Consider the following 17028-nt stretch of genomic DNA (forward strand, 5'->3'; position numbering starts at 1 on the left):
TGAAAGTTTTGTGTATGTTAAAGCTTATAATTATTAAAGGAAAAATACTAACTTATTTATACTAAACCCAAAGTTTCATAGCAACAGTTCACAGTACTACTTTCTTGTTGCTGTTATGTCCTATACCTGTTTTAATAATTACATTTAAATACAGAATTTGGTAGTGGCAAAATACTTTCCTGAGCAGAAAAAAATTGACTTGGGTGACATCAATGCTAAATCACATTCTGTGGAGCACTGAAAGGCATAAAACACAAAGTCCATCTTTTCTCTCTGTTTACTGGAGGTAAATTCTTAAATCACTTGGGCATCACTGTCCAAAGATGACAGTTACCAACTATAAGAAAACACCTGTGATAAATGATAGCTTGAGGAGTAGCTCATGGTAGCTAGAGAAGCTCAGGGTGATGCCATTCAACAGAATCAGTATCACAGCTCGCAAGTTGCCCTGGGGAACCTGGCAGTGGCACCAAAATCTCCTTTTGGACGTATGGCAATTAATGCTATTCACAGTGTTCATCCCTACGACTACGCGAAACCAGGGTCTGTGCTGCCTACAGAGCAATGGCCTGTGAGGCTGTTTACGGATTGGGCTACACTTCAGGTTGTATAGACATGGCCAGGATAACTTTAAAGTGGACAGTTTGATGATTTCTGGCACTGTAATGGAGAAGCACAGACTTCAGTGTGGGCTAATGCGGCCCCACCTCCAGAAGACTGTGCAGTCTGCTCTTTCATCACTTTGGCAACCTTGTCCACATGAACAAGTGGGGTTTAAAGTTCTGCAACAGGGTCTTCACTGTGCAAAGGCACTACCTCTAAGGTCCCAGTGAAAGGTGCATCAGGCTGTGGAAGATCATCTGTCTTTATGCCTTACCCTTTATGGTTTACGGCTCATAATGTGTAAGCAGCAGCACCTGCACGTACTATTTTTGTCTTGTATTTGAAACTGGATTATGGTTGTGAGGTTTATTCAGGTTGGATGCTGAGACTACATTTGACTGAGAGTAGACCAGAGTCCATGGATTTCACAAACAAATGCAAAAATCAACCCATCCCCAGCCAATTGCATACTTCTTCACTCTGTACAATATGCATGTCTGTTCGTGGTGCCAAATTCAATAGCTAAAATGTTGTGTCATCACTAAAAATAATGCAACAGACCACAGTCAGTAACTGCAGGCTGACCTTCAGCTTTGGCTCTGCTTAATACTGTAGCTTTATGTTTTCTCCCAATTTGTTCAGAACTCGTTGTACCATGGATTATTAATCTATAACTAAACATTGTCTTTGGTGTTCATCTAGATGACGATATCTGGAACTAATGCAAATCTATTATCTTTTCTTCTAATTTTGTAAGCGTGTTTGTTACAGGCCTTTATTCTTCCTACAATTTCGGTGAAAAGTGTATAAGAAAAGTAAGTAATTGTTTATTTAGGACCATTGTTTTAAATCACATCCCACCTATGATGCACTTTAAGGTGGTGAACAAGTTGTCCTTAAAATTAACAAAAACACACAAATACCCATCCCAACACTATACCCTTATTCCTGACAAGATCTATATTAGTTTTCATTGTGAATAAGGAAGAGAACATCTTTACACATAGCAAATGTACGAAGGTAATAAGAAATGGTAAATTTGACATGAGTTAGGAAGTATGTGAGGGGAAAATAAAGGGAAAAAAACCTGCAAAATTTCCTGAAGCTATAAGAAAAATAGAGTTTCTGATAAACATGACAGAAATCAGAGAAAACAAATCAGGTCTGAATTGATGACTGCAATGTTTGAGTATCATCTTCAGTACAGAATGATCAAAACACAAACATATATACTATGGAAGAACTCAAGTTATATGATGGTTTACCTCTAAGGATTTAATCTTTAATAAGTGGCTTCCCATTTAAACAATGAGAGCATTTATCCTCCTCACTTAACTAGAATGAGAGTCTACTTCTCAAGGCAAATGCTTGGAGATAACTGAGTCTGAAACTTAACAGGTGTTACTTTGGCTACCTGAAGTGCAATTATGTAAAAATATAATTTATTCTTTTTTATTATAAAAATGCCAAGAAATAACTTCAGGAATTACCCAGTCTTCATTTTGACTCAAAACAATCCATATGGCTCAACTGAATGTTTATGCTAGAATTTTTATAAGAGATTTTAAACCAGAACCTAAGGTAACTCATTAGAATAGCCTCGCGTTTCTAGACAGACTCCTGAGTTAGCCATTTTCCCACATACCTGTGGAAAGCAAACAAAAGCAGGTAATTTCTGTTGTCTGCAAATCCCAAGAGAATTAAAACAAGTCTCCTCAGACTATCAAAAGCACTACATGTTTATGCTTTACTGTTAATGTAACAAATACGATATTTCCAAAGCATTCTTTAAGAAAAAATATCTTTCTATTTTATATTTGTTCTGTAGAAAAAAAACGTGTATAAAGCTAGTGAGGAAGGGATGACTGATTTTTTTCAAGTGATAAAATCACACAGTAGTAATAGGACACTGGGTTATTGGCATACTTGTTCCAAACTGCACTTACTACAGTCCCACAAAACAGATGACATAAATAAAGCAGCATTTAAAAAAAAAATAAAAATCCACTCATCAGCATCAGGAGACATGAAATGCAAAACTCCAAAAGAATCCTAACTCTCACCTTCCTTTCCTTCCTTCATCTCTGCCACGGACAGTGACTCACGTGCAGATACCACGTCAGAAAGCTTGTATTGCTTGTGGTCCCTGTTTGGAGCCCTAGGAAAATGCACATCAGCTCTTCTAATACAACCCCCTGAATTTATGAGCTCCTCAAGGGAGATGTGTGGCAATATCCTCACTCCTGTATTTTTTCATGGTTACTGAACAGACAAGGTTTCATGCTGCTTTCTACATGAGCTGAGCACTGTGCAGAAATTGACTTTTAGGAAATATATTTCTGTGTATGCCAGAAACCAACAATGTTTTTATACCCAGGTAGCTGACATAGGCAGTTACACAAGAAATATCCAAATACAAGAATTTAAAGAGGGAGGGAGAGAGGGGAATAATAGTTTATGGAAGCACAATATTTAGAAACCTCAAGTGAGTGTTTACCTTTAGATTGATGTTGTTTGGACAACCAGGCCTGCTCTCTCCCAGCTCTGCCCCAAGATGCTAACTTCTGTTATATTCAGTTAGCAACTTCACATGTTGCTAACTGAGTATAACGTAAGTAATTCTTGTCTTCAGGACAGAGCAACCCTTGCTATCTACTCGATCAAGCATACATTTACATTGCAGACTCCTGCCTACTGACACCTGACAGGCACCCATGGTGTCAGGGCAACCCAACCAGAACACGTCTCATACCGACTCGGAGGGTGAAAATATTAAAGAAATCAGAGAAGGCCTGATTCTGCCCTAAAGCTCTACTGAGGCAAATTCACTAGTGGTGTGACTTCAGGCCCAGCCTCAAATCTGGATGTGTAAATTACATCTTTGGCACTCTCAGCTAATGGACACCTGCAAAACCGTGGGACCTTAAGCTACTGTTCAGATGACTGGATTCATTTTCATTGCTTTTTGAAGACTGACTTACAACAAGTGAGGATGCAGAATGCACAAAGCTTTCAAGGTGGAGGTCTTGGGGTAAGGCAAAAGTACTTGAACACTTAGCACATTTTATAGATAGGCCTGGAGTATAGGATGTGGATGTTAGAGCCAAACAATGAGGTGACTGGCAGCAAAGAACTCTGAGCTGGAGCAAATGTGAAGGTAAAACAGAATCAAAATACTGAACCATCTGCTTTCTAATGAAAGCAGCTCTACTTGTCAGCAACATCCAGAAAAAATGATTTCTTAGTTGGAGTATATAACCGAGGGAAGTAGCTTTTTTGCTATATGAGGTAATACACTCAAATGATGTATGACTTAGAGAATAGTGTGGGTTAATGATCTTCAGCTGGATCAGAGAGTAAAACAAAGTAATTTCATAATACAGAACATGATGGATTAAATCATGTTAATACTGGGTATATACATTAAAGAAAATGATCTTTCTGGCATACTAAATGGCAAAATAAAAAGCACTTTTAGTAAGTTATATGATTAATTAATCTGCCCTTTTATTTATGTACCATGATAAAGTAAAATGTACTTCTTCTGGTTACCTCCCAGGCAATTATTCTGAAAGTTATATTGAATACACCAGCTTCATTGTTTTGCGCCAGTCCATCAGGAACTGCAAAGTATGTCTGTGTCTTTAAGTCAGACGTTTTCTTTTTTCTTTCCCTTTCCTGTCCCCCTTGCTAGAGGTTATTGGGGGGTTTTTTGTATGTTTTTTAACTCATAGAAATGAGTTTGAACAGGATATGTTAATACATTGAAATAATGTAAACATTGCTTTGTCTTGAGCACCATTAGAGAGAATGCAAAAAAATTATGAGTAAAAAGGAATAGCTCAGATGTAATTCAGGCAAATATTTAAATATGAGAATGAAAATGGTCCAGAGTCCATCCAAATTCCCAGCTTTTTCATCTCCTGCCTTCACAAATTAGCTTGTATCTTGCAAACTTCTACCAAAGGTTCAATCACGTCCAGAGTCTTTTTGAAAGAAGCTGGAAATGGATTTTTAAAGGAAATTTCAAATTAAAGTAAAAATCTCAAATTTCAGAAATAATGCTCCCTACAGAGGGAGCAATATTATTTTTGAGAACTGTGTCTCTTCTAGTCTCAGTTTACATCCTCTTCAGAAATTATGCCAATGATGTATGACACACAAGTTTCCTCTAGTACTAAGTTTACCTGGAAGTAAGAAAAGCTATTGTTAGCACTGAATTTACTTCCTTTTTAACAACTTATGATCCTGTAGAAATGAATAAAATGCAGGATTTCATGAAAAGCCCATTTCAATGATCTTAAAAAAAAACCAACAAAAAAACCCCAAAAAACCACCAAAAGATTTAGCAAAGCTCAAGATGTTTTTCTATTCTATTAGGGATTCACATAGTTCCACTTCAAGTTGGATTGCCTTAGACAGATGCACTGGAATATATGGAAAGTCTGAAGGACCAGACTGGGGCAGTTTTGTAATGCTGAATTCAGAATTCTGGTCAGAAGTGTCTTTGACAGAGAGAAACGTGTCCACAAGGGGTCCGGTACTCACATGGACTTATTCTCTTCCACAGACTTGCACAGAAAAGTGAGTCCTGATTCTAAAACATTAGGCTGAAGGAAATGACTTTGCAAAAGATCCAGCTAAAAACAACTACTACTTTTTTTTTTTTTTTTTTTTTTAAGCTAGTGCCAGACATCTGTCTGCTACAGCAAGTGCTTTAAATTTCTGCATGAAATCCTCCTGATGTTCTAATTCTGGATTCTCTCACACAGAGTCCACCCACTGATACAGTCAGTTATTTGCTGACTAAACTTTTGTCTGCAATATCACTAATGCTTTCTTCTGACTCTGGGGTTCTTTTTTCCTTCTCCACTGCAATATGAAATTGATCTTTCCTGGAAATTAATTAAATCATGGTAATTTAAATTCATATATTTTCACTGTTTATTCCATCTGTGTATTTTTTTTATGCGCTAGCAAAGGAAATGCTCTACCATCAAGCTCTACAAAGGTACTTGCTATAGTATTGTAATTTAGTGCGTGTGAGTGCAGTAAGGGTGTTCTTTCCTCCTACAGTGCTGTCATATGTTTAATTCTCGTCACCACTCAAGGTGTTCTGTGTGGTTTGCAGGCCTCTCATTTCTGTTTAGTGTGGAAAAAGACACCTCAATTTTCCTCGTCAAAGGCATCTTATTAATATCAACCTTTTCTGCGATCAACACTCCCAAAAATTATTCTGCACAGCTTTTCCAAATGTTCCTTGTTATTCTAGGAGGATCATAAAGGCATTAACCAAGAAGATTTTTGCATGGTACTCAGCAATATCACATCTGTACTACTTTTTGAAGGGAGCAGATTTATGATAAATATTTGCTTTATTTCACTAATTTATTCCAATAAAACCTACAGCTGTTAATGTTTGTTTATTTATTTCTAAGCAGCTTTTCAGCCGAGAAATACTGGATAGATACTGCCTAGAGATTCCTAATAGATAACGAAGTTCATAAATAGAAAGAACCTGACCACCTATTTACAACTAGTAAATAAACTTTAAAACAGATTTTTTTAAGGCATGTGAATTATTAGTTGCTGGTGAGACTGCTGTGAGAATACAGAAAATGGGTGAAATGTATCACAGAAAAACAGTGTATAAGCACAGTTACTTCAAAGTGTTGGTCTAAAATAACATTCAATTCTTACTACATTTTGAGCTTTATAGGATATATCACCATGTAGAAGCGTGACTTTAAAATTAGTGTTTGCAAGTGCCTGTGATGTAGGTGAGGGGTTCTAGCAAGCAGCAGATTTTAAACCTAAAATGACATTAATTTATTTGTTGCAATAAAATTAGGTAGATTAGTTATTGTTCAAACTGATTCGTTACATAAAAGAACAGCTTTTCTATTATACACACACACACACACAAAAAAAAAACCCAAAAACCAAAAAACAACAAAACACCAACCAAAACCAAAACATCTGGGAGAAGTATTCGTGCTCTTATACTCTACTACTGTTGGCAAGACTCAACTAGAAATGCAAGATATGTATAAAGAGTAATTTTGTCTCATTAAATGACAACACTAGTAGTTCCTCTTCATCTCCTTAATTCATTTCTTATAGTTTTTCTTGTCACATCCACTTGTTTTATGGCTTAGTAACTTGCAAGTTATGGTCGTAATTTATGGTCAAAATTGAGTGGTAGCAAATCACAGAATATTTTCATTGATTACCCCAAATTGTCTAATCTCCTGTATGTTTTTAGGACTTGATTGGGTGGTATTTACTGATTGCCTTCATCTAATTTAAAAATCAATCAATAGCAACAATAAGAGGTGGTGGATAAATCGAGTCTAATGCAGCATAACTGCAGCAAATATCCATCAAAGGCTCATTCTCCATCAAATTTGTGGGAAGTTTTAATACATAAAGCAAAATGTCTAAAAGCCTTACTTCTAAAGCACATCATTTTAAAATTGTGCTCTGCAATGTGACATCTTATTGCTCTTATGCTGCCTATTTAGGATGGTTTTCCACTGCTAAAATGAACATATTTCACTACAATAAAACTGTAGCAAACAAGAAAAAAAATGTCATCAGCTTTAGTTTAAAGGCACTTTGTTCCATCTTCCTCAATATTATCTGTATATAATAATGGGAATTAACATAACATCAGCTTTTCATATAAACTGCGTGCATTTTCCCCGAGATAAACATTCTAATAAGTGTCTTGATGGGAAATGTGCTTTCTACATTGAGAAATCAATTCATTAAAGTTGTTCCTCACATTGTTCTTTTCTTAAAGCATGCTCTATTTCCTGAAGTTTGGGATAGCAAATATGAAAGAAACTGTCTGGAAGGCAGTATTCTAATTTCTTGACACTATCAGCGCACAGACACCTCATGCAGCAAAAGACAGACAAATGCAAACCTTTTCCAAGTAATGGCAGTACAAATGTAAAATGCTTCTTTCTAATTTGCCATGCGAAAACATGACACAAAAAATCATTTTACTTTTTAACTAGGCATATACCTCCAGTTTACATTAACTCAAAATAAGTTTTCCATAGGCACATAGAGGGGTAAGCAGTTACATAAATTGATGTTGGAATTATGTTGTCATTTACAGCCAGAAAAGGAGCTAGTTCAATAGCCTGGAAAAACAAGTTAAAACTGGCCTCGACTCTTGAAAGAATTTTAATTCATACTCAGAAGCAGGTATTTAGTGTAAGAATTTACTCAGTAAATATTCAATGTAGATAGTTAAGGAGATTGAGCTGTTATTTTTTGACAACATGGTATATATAATGTTATATACTTCTTGGGCAGTAGGAGGTTCTGTCTTGTGCCTCCAGGTATTAATATATGATCACTGAAGGAGAGAAACTTGGAGGTTTTGTGCTTTTCTGCAATTTTGCAGATTTTATTTGACTTTATATTAATATATCAAATATTAAAATATTTGATTTTAATTTGAGTCAAGGGTGTTTATTAGTAGACAGACATTCTTTTACCGTTATATTGGGTCCAGCTGAGCACCAGGCCAGCCCTGATAGCGCTGTGCTTGTATTGGTAGCTGGAAAGGTGGTGATAACACGCCAGTATTTTGGCTCCTGCTGAGCAGCGCTCGCACAGCATCAAGGCTGCCTCTCCAGCCTTCGCCCACCTCACCAGCAGGCTGGGAGTGGGCAAAGGCTTGGGAGGGGACATAGCCAGGGCAACTGACCTGAATTGACCAATGGAATATTCCATACTATATGACATCTGCTCAGATACAAAAAATAAGAGAAAGAAGGAGGAATAGGGGGCATTCATTATTTATGCTGATTGCCTTCTGGAGGAACCACTACGCATACTGAAACCCTGCTTCCTAGGAAGTGGCTGAACATCACCCGCAGATGGGAAGTAGAGAATAACATCTGTTTTCCTTTGCTTCTGCACACGTGACTTTTGCTATTGCTTCATTAAACTGCCTTTATCTTGACCCACAAGGGTTTGGGTTTTTTCCACCTTATTTTCTCCTCCTCCCCATTCTGCTGAGGAGGGGAGTGATAGAGCAGCTTGGTGGGCACCTGGCATCCAGCCAAGGTCAACCCACCACAACCGTATTTAAATTCAAGCATATAAGATCGTCAGTAGAGCCAGGGAACAAACTCTGAAGCATTACATGACAGAACTGAATTTCACCAAAGATGTCCATTAAGCAGAACTTTGAACAAGAAAGCAAGTATCTTAAATATTAAAGAAGGACAAGGGTTCTTGATTAACCAGAACACAGACACTGAAGTCACACACATCAAGACCTAAGAATTCTTTGCTTTGCGTTAACTTTACAGCTGACCTGTCTCTGAGACAGGTATCAACACCTGGGATTCTTAGGTTTTGCATAATCGGGATGAAAAGACAGAGAGAACCTTTATCATCATGCTATCACAGTCATATTTTCTCTCAAGTTTTAAATGTGTCTCATATTTGTAAGGATTGTTCTTGTTAATGTTATTTGCTTTCTCTTCTACAATTTAGATTTTGTTTGGGATTAGAAGAAGAATGGGACAGTGCTAAGGTATTAAAGCAGGGGCTTTCCTCATAAGTCTGCTACACTTTCTAACCAAAAGAAGGAAGAGTTAGGCATGTAAGGAAGTTATTTTCTCTCTTGCAAAAACTAGGTCCCAAGAGCTTTGGATGGTTCTGAATTCACTTGGATGAAAACTCCATATTTTGGTACTTATCTAAATTACAAGTTATGTGGCTACAATCCACTGCTACTACAAACAAAACTGCAGATACGTACCAGATCAGGCAAACACCATCACTCTGGAAAATAATTCCGTTCTAATCAATTTTAAAGTATCCTTTGTTGCTAAACACTCTTGAAAAATCTCTGGCCCAAGCAACAGATCACAGCACACATTACAAATATAAAAGACAACCACCAAAGAGAATCCTACCAGCAGTCCGCTGTTTATTAAAATTCTGACATTCTGAGATATCTTCTTGCCAAGGGCCCTTTTACAATGACATCTGTACACTTGTCATTACATCGCAGTTCACATTACTTACATAAACATGCCACAGGGAAACCATGACTGATATAATTTTTATAAGATTGAAAGGTAGCCATTGTGATCATTAAAACAAACCTGAGAGAGCCTTCCTGATGATGGAACAGATTCAGTTACTTCTTCCTTCTTTGTGGGTCATTAGTTAAAAAGGGGAAGGTGGGGGAGGAGGGAGAGGCCATATACTGCAGGTGTTTTATCCTTTGTAAGGAGACTGCACTGAGACAAATGATTCTAGCTGGCATTTTGTACACACCGGAGATTGCTTATCGATCCAGATCAGAATATTCAGGCTGGCCCCGGGGAAAAGGCAGAGTATTTTCTGAGGGAGTTAATAACCTGGCAGCTGAGCTGTCTTGTCCAATTCACTGAACCTAGGGCTCTAATCAGGCCAGAGTTTTTATTTTGAGAAATCTTGCCATATGTGTCTGCTAGCTGCCTTCCACTCTATTGGACCAGTGACAGTGATTGAAATGACAGCCTATAGATAGAGCCTAATCAAATTGTTTATTATCAGCCTAAATCAATATGTATAGATTGTTGAAACATCACTGTCATGCCATGGAAAAGTCATACTAATGCTACATGCTGCAGGTGTAATTCTAAAATGTATTTTTCCATCCTAAATTACATCTGAATCTAACGGAGTGAAAGAAACTATAATGGTGTATGAGACAGTGAAAAATATACATGTTTACACATTTCAATAAAATAACATTAAGGATTAATGTTAAAACGTCATGTTGTGCACTGCTTAAATACGTTATCATGTTCCCTGTACAGAAGACAGGCAACAGAGCTATGGGAAAGGAAAAGGGATTGAAAAGAGAAGTGTTTTGCCTTTTATATAGAAAGGGAAAAACCTCACAGGGATCTGTGTAAGCATGTACTGCAGCACAAATCTAATTCCAACACACCTAAGAAGCAAATTTTGAGTCATCTAGAGTACAGAGATGAAACATGGCAATGTGAATTCCTTTGGTACTACACAAGGCTTCCATAGAGCTTGGACCATGAAGTCTAATGATTTGATAGGGAGGGTAGCAGGGCAAACAACGGGCAGTCTGAATTTAGAAAAGAGAGACTAATTGCAAGCATCTAAAATCTAACCCAAGAGTTGGTTTCACAAAAAGAGCTGTATCTTCTGAAGCCTCTTGGATACTTTTTTTGCACAGAAAAGATATAAATGCATTACATGGAGAAAAGTAAAAAATATTTAATAATATGCAGTGAATCATATTCTACAGGCTTCATTAACATCTCAAGCAGAATCATTCAAACACTAAAAAATGAGATGAAGAAGGGGTGTTCCCTGAGAACATGGCACTGGTTGGAAGTCTCTCAGATATGGGAGAGGACCAGTAATCATTTTGGCCCTGTGAAGCTCACCTGAACAGTACACATGTGACATTCTTCTCTAGTGCAATTGACAAGCAATGGATAATCATTGGAGTCCTTGTGGGCCAACAAGAGCTAACTATGTAGTTAATAACTTTTGAAGTAGGTCTACTGGCAGAATTTTGCACTACCTAGTATGTCCTGTGGAGTAATGTATTGCCTTGTTCTTCAAAAAAGAGTTTTTGAAACTATTTTCAAGTACTCTGGCAAGGTAAAGGGACTGTAACCTTAGAGTAAATTACACTTTTTGCCCTGAAGAATGCTGTAAAGTAACCTTCAGGTTAATTAATATTTGCAGTGTAATACACTCCTGTTTGAATATCATTTACATCGTGTAATTATTGAGTCAAATTTATAACAACTTTCAGAATTACGGCATATGTGTTAATAAAAATAATATTGCCTTTTAGTTTGTACTGATCATAAGTGGTATGTTTTTCCTTGGATAAAACATACTTTTCTTACTGCATGCATTCAAAGCTCTCCAAACAGCAATTATCTTTGGCTGACTGATTCTAGGAGTTTTCCTATTACATTCAAAATAAGAATTTCTTCATTGCCGTTTCAAGAAAGAAAGGTACTTATTCAGCATAAAACTTTAGCATATAAGTCTAAGTATATGTGTAAGTCCCTCGCGATTCAGGAAAGCAATTAGGCAGATGCATATCCTTAAGTTCTAAGTGACTTCAATGGGACTTTCTCTTAAGTTTTCAACATACTTGCAGCATACGCATGGCCAAGCATCCCATATGAATACAGGTGGCTGAGTTTGGCCCACAGCTGGCACAAACACAGTTTAACATCACTTTTAAAGTGTTTTTGACTAAAATCCAGAAAAGCACTTAAGTCTACACACAGTGCTGATTTAACTGTCTCAGTTTATAGTTACACTGGTGCAATTTCCTAGCATGGATACAGTTCTGGTAGTATTTATCTTGGCATAACTTAGCAAGACACTTTTACAGAAATGAATGCCACTGAAAGTCACGGAAGGATAGGGTAAACCTGCAACAGATAACACCAAAATTGAATAAACGGAAAATGCAACAGCTGGGGGGGCATAAGAAAAGAAAATATCTAATGAATGAAAATATTTTGTCAGCTTTCTTCAAATGCACAAGGAAGCATTCTAGAATTTTAAAGTCACATATTCTCTCCCTCAAGGGTTTGCCCTGTTCTCTAAAGGTGGAACACCTGGCTGTGGATGTATTTCATTTACACAGTAAGAACAGTATCACTAGGTCCTCTGTCCTCTTTGACATAGAAGTTAGAAATTCTGCAGTGAATGAAGCCACAAAAATCTTATGATTTTCAGCACATTGGGTTCATCTATTGTAATTGAACACTATTTTAGAAAAACACATTTTCCTCCTTCAGCAAAAACATTTTTACAGTGCTGGAAGAACATTATTCCTTTTTTTCTCCTCCCATATCAGCAATGGCAGGCAGAATCCTGCCAAACACAGTTTTCCCAAGAAGTGACTCGCTACTCGTATACCCTTTTCTGGGTCTGTGGCTTGTGACTACAGTCAGTTACTGAGCAGCAGCACTGAGCCATTAGGACTCCAAAAGAAATGATACATGATTTAACTAGAAAGAATACTAAACCACCTGCAAAAGCAGAACTTCAGGATTTTTTTTTTCAACTGGGAATTTCCTGTGAAACATATATTCTTGACTGGTACTCATTTCAAGTTAAAGACGATTTTGGCCTTAATTTATGCATGCAGTTTTGTGCATGAGACATACCCCTGTACCTAAGATCATGGAAACAGATTCACTGTTGATCATGAGATACACCACCGCTTAACCACAGAACTTCTGGTCTACTCCAATAATATCTAACAAGAATATTTGACCCATATTTCTCAAATACTGGTACCAAGAGATTTTCATTATTCTATGCAACTGTTAATGGTCTTTGCATTTGCAGCTTGAAGTCATTTTTTACCTACTTACAATATTTGAAACTCTTTGTCAATCCTTTAAAACTTTCAACAGACTGGTGGTGGCATTTCTCAGCACACTCTTGCCAATGTGTCTATTCACATATGAATTTGTTTCAGATATAGCATCTCCTTCCAGAAAGCATAGATGAATTGCCGAGATTATACTTTGTATACTGTAAACCCCATTGAGTGAGATATGCTCTACTTGGGTTGAAACACAGAAACCTATTTTAGGTTCTGTATGGCATGCAGTGAAGTCCCTGCTACAGTCTCCTGACTGCTCAGAATACATTAATTTTGGTATCAATTTTTTGCTTTTTGTTAAATCTTAATGCACCAAATTACTCAAGAGAACAGAACACACTATTTTTATTTCCTTTTCAAAGGATCTTCAAGGGAAGAGTTTGACCACAAAGAAGGGTAATAAAAACGAAGAAAAATTAATGACCTTATTATGTATTATTGACAATACACAATAGTGGTCAACAGTGTCATTGTTATCCAACTTTCCAGTACTTGTGTCTCAGTATGGATATTATGTACTAAGGCGAAATATACCTAATAGCCTAGTACTACCTTGGGGAAGGACAGTGTCTAGGACTCTCCCATAAAACTAGTAAAATTCCTATTTATACCACATTTAGTGCTTCAGTTACTCCATTTGTCTACATCCATTCATTTTCTTTTTGGTTATTTCTGTTACAGGCTGACCTGCTTTGTCTTTGTGTTAAATTGCATGTAAAACTAAGCACTACTGATACAAGTTCTACAGGTTTATTTGTTGCTTTTTTCCACCTTGCTTTGTATAAGCAGCAGGTTTATTAAGAGAAGCACAGCATACTAAATTCTCTTCCCATTCAAAAAACATAATGTTTCCAAATTAATTTTTTCCAGACACAAAAAATGACAGTACTAGAGTCACCAGTGCAAACCTTATCCTGTCCCCTTCCTCATAATCATTCCAGCTGTCAGGCTGTTGCCATCTTTCATTAAATGCATGTATCTATCAGCATATTGACATACTAAACGACTGAACATTAACCCCTAAATATTTGTTTTCTAGCTGTACTTGAATATAGAAAATAAAAATATTCTATTTAGTATTTTCAGCAATCTCTACTATGTCTTCAGCAATTGCTATGATTTTCCATACAAAATAATACTGCCAAAAGTAACAATAGACAAAGTTTAGCCTCTAGCCATCCACTATCAGTTTTCATTGATACCATAAAGAATTTAACAACTTCCCTTTTTGTCATATGAACCATACAGCCAGTGATTCTAAGATTAAGTTGATTTCTCCACTACCATCAAATGAAGCCCTGCATTGAACTATTTCTGGGTTTTTTTTCAGTTGCATTGTGCTGTTGATAACTAAATCTAGTAACATCACAACAAAGCCTTACCTGTGCTCAGGCTCAGAAATTGCAACCTAAATGTAAGAACTAAAAAATGAGTATTCCAATAAGAGGGAGAATACAGTATAATACAGCCCCATGCCCCACAAAATCTCTGCACATAGTAATGTTTCACTTCAGATGCACAACTGAACAAATTAGGCCAGCAAATAGGTTTGCCTTCCAAATTGTGCTTCAAACCTTATTACATTTAGTAGTTCCATACCCAAATGCCAAGTCTCTCAACAAAAATTCTGGCCAGATTTACGTACTTAAAAAACCCAACAAAATAGTACTGAAACAGAGGAACATGGAAAAGTGTAATATTAGAAAGTTCTAAATTCAAATTACACTTCCGCAGCATAAATGGAGATTAATCAAGAACAGTGATGGTGAACTTCTAGAAGAAAAAGTTTAAGAAGTGATATCCATTCCAACAGTGCTGTGTCATGCTGCTAGGCTTAATTGCATCACCTTTTCTTACCAACTGGTAAAGCATTTGCTGTGCTATTTGCAGATAGTGCTGGCAACCACTCTTCTGCATATCCTGCATTCTCGCTCTCTGTTGGAGTTACATATAGAGAGATGATATGTGATACCCTGGACAGTCCAGATACACTTCTGGACAGCCAGTCCTATTTTGCTTTAACACAAGATATAGTAGTAGTGACCATGCTGATCTAACATGATAAAATAGATCTGTAGAAGTGTAAATCAGTCCTAAATTAGTATGAATCTCTTTTTATTTTGCACCAGAAGAAGGTGGGTAGAACTTAAAAAGAAAAAGAAAAACTTTTGAAATACTTTATGAAGCTTACCTTGATAAACACTAAGGAGAAACCCAGGGATTTTGTCTGCAGAGAGAAAATTGTCTAAATTGTCTGGAAAAACTCATTGACCCAGTCAGATTGTGTGAAGCCTGCGATCAAATACAGCCCCAGGCTCTCCTGCCTTATGCACTTGTGCATCTCGCTCAGAAAACATAGCTCAATGAAAAAAACCCTACTATTTTACTCTGATAAACACTACAATAGAATAGTGTTTGCACAGGCATGTGTGAGTTGCTCTTCTTTGGGGGGCTTGGAAACAACACATTCAAGGTTTGTTAGGTGTAAATTTATAGACACCACATGCAAAGAATTTTAAGGTTTCATGATTCAATTATTTTAAGTAGAACAATGAGTACATCAATGCTACAACAATACAAATTAATCAAACAAGAAAAAGTAAAGTAATTAAAGCTGAATAGTGAGACTGATGAATTCACAGGTAGGGAAAACTTCTGCAATGCATATTCAGGGCCTGAGTAATTCGGTGTAGCTGTAGAAAGATTGTTAAACTGCCCTTTATTGTAAACCTATGAAATCTACTTCACTGAGAAATCACGTACATTGTTTTTGTGGCTCACTTTGGACAACTACAAAAAATTAGGGAGGAAAGACAGTCCTGTGGTTTAGAGCATGGAACAGGAAATCGGAAGCCTTTTGAATCTTATGACTTCCTATGTAGCTTTAGGCAAATGACTTAATTTCCCATCTGTAAAATGGTTTGACAATCCTCCTGTGTGCTTATGTGGGCTAGAAGGACATATATGTTAAGAACACTCAGATAGAGGGCATAGAAATGAGTAATAGAATCTTTCCAAGTGTACAAATACAGATCTCATTGTATCACAAGTGTTCTATATAATCAAAACTAGCATATACCTCCACCACAACTCTATTATCACAAATGTGTTTACAAAAATCCTACATAAGCTTCCTTGCCATTATTATTAGGCGAAAACTTGTATATCTAGTCACTGTAAATTCTCAGATGGTCTCAACAACTGAAAGAGAGTAGATTTAGATTAGATATAAGGAAGAAATTCTTTACTATGAGGGTGGTGATGCACTGGAACAGGTTGCCCAGAGAAGTTGTGGGTGCCCCATCCCTGGAAGTGTTCAAGGCCAGGCTGGATGGGGCTTTGAGCAACCTGGTCTAATGGCAGGGAGGTTGGAACTAGTTGATCTTTAAGGTCCCTCCCAACCCAACTCGTTCTATGATCTGTGGAAGCCCAACTAAACCTGTATTCAGATCTGCAACAATGCTGGTTCTATGTGAGAGCATCTGAATTTCTGCAGTAACTCTGAATATGAGAAAAAGGTTAAGTTTAATGTTGTGAAGTTAGTACCTCCTCCAGACACTGTTTCAGATCATGTATTACAGGTGTCCATTCTGAATTGCTTCTTCAACCCTCTTATTTGCTCCTGTTCTGTGTTGACTATACCAAAGCCACGATCACTAAGCATAAATTTTTTAATACTCCCAGGTCACTTCCAAAAGTTGGCATCTAGATTCATATAGCATAATTTCCAAGATGGAGAGATGGAACTACCAAAATTAATCTGATTAAATGTTAAATCATGATAGCTTGTTTTCTTTTAAATCCAGATTCTGGTTTAGGCTTGCAAGCACATAATTTCTGGATTAGCCCAAATAATTCCAAATAAACAATGTAGTAATCAGGGTATTACTCCCATGAGTAAAACTTAATAAGCCCATAGCAATTCTCAGATCAGTGTTATATAACAACTGTCTGGCAGAATCTAAAGTAAATATTTTCAATAAAAGTCAGTTTCA

At 36.9% G+C, this 17028-nt stretch overlaps 1 long non-coding RNA gene across 1 annotated transcript in view; it reads right to left on the bottom strand.

Annotated features, from left to right (window-relative positions):
* Window positions 1–17028, bottom strand: part of LOC121098158 — a 230663-nt gene that overhangs the window by 96159 nt on the left and 117476 nt on the right. The window lies entirely within an intron of this gene.

This window comes from Falco naumanni, chromosome 15, assembly GCF_017639655.2.
Source record: "Falco naumanni isolate bFalNau1 chromosome 15, bFalNau1.pat, whole genome shotgun sequence".
Classification (NCBI taxonomy): Eukaryota; Metazoa; Chordata; class Aves; order Falconiformes; family Falconidae; genus Falco; species Falco naumanni.